This window comes from Lathyrus oleraceus, chromosome 7 (assembly GCF_024323335.1).
Source record: "Lathyrus oleraceus cultivar Zhongwan6 chromosome 7, CAAS_Psat_ZW6_1.0, whole genome shotgun sequence".
NCBI classification, from domain to species: Eukaryota; Viridiplantae; Streptophyta; class Magnoliopsida; order Fabales; family Fabaceae; genus Lathyrus; species Lathyrus oleraceus.
In genome coordinates this window covers 6,414,958-6,415,786 of record NC_066585.1, presented here as the reverse complement: position 1 = coordinate 6,415,786, position 829 = coordinate 6,414,958, and the positions used below count along the sequence as shown (strand labels likewise).

At 43.5% G+C, this 829-nt stretch overlaps 1 pseudogene; it reads left to right on the top strand.

Annotated features, from left to right (window-relative positions):
- Nucleotides 1-320: 320 nt before the first annotated feature.
- On the top strand, nt 321-420 carry LOC127109048 (uncharacterized; annotated as a pseudogene).
- Nucleotides 421-829: the final 409 nt, after the last annotated feature.

The window sequence follows — 829 nt, the reverse complement described above, 5'->3', positions numbered from 1 at the left end:
CCTCGCAATTCTGAGTTATAGCAACCGCGGCGGCTGGTGGTGATACGGTTAAACTTTCAATTTTCTGGACCAAAGCATCCACTTTTGCATTGACGTGATCAAGGTTACTTATCTCGTACATGCCAGTTTTCGGTTGAGGTTTTTCCACCGTTGTTCGTTCGGTTCCCCACTGATAGTGGTTTTGGGCCATGCTCTCGATAAGCTGGTAAGCATCAGCGTAAGGTTTGTTCATTAGTGCACCACCTGCAGCGGCGTCTATTGTTAACCTTGTATTGTATAAGAGACCATTATAAAATGTGTGAATTACTAACCAGTCTTCTAAACCATGGTGTGGGCAAAGTCTCATCATGTCTTTGTATCTTTCCCATGCTTCGAAAAGAGACTCGTTGTCTTTCTGTTTAAATCCGTTTATCTGGGCTCTTAACATAGCTGTTTTGCTTGGCGGAAAATATCGGGCAAGAAAAACTTTCTTCAACTCGTTCCATGTGGTGACTGAGTTGGAAGGAAGAGATTGAAGCCATCTTCTAGCGCTATCTCTTAATGAGAAGGGAAAAAGACGAAGTCGAATTGCCTCTGAAGTGACACCATTAGCTTTAACAGTATCAGCGTATTGGACAAATACGGATAAATGAAGGTTTGGATCTTCGGTAAGATTTCCAGAGAATTGGTTCTGTTGCACAGCCTGCAACAACGAAGGTTTAAGTTCAAAGTTGTTTGCTTCGATTGCGGGCGGAGCAATACTTGAATGCGGTTCATCTTGCGATGGGGCGGCGTAATCTCTAAGAGCACGAGCTGGTTCTGCCATCTCGGTTAAAGAAGGAAAATCTTT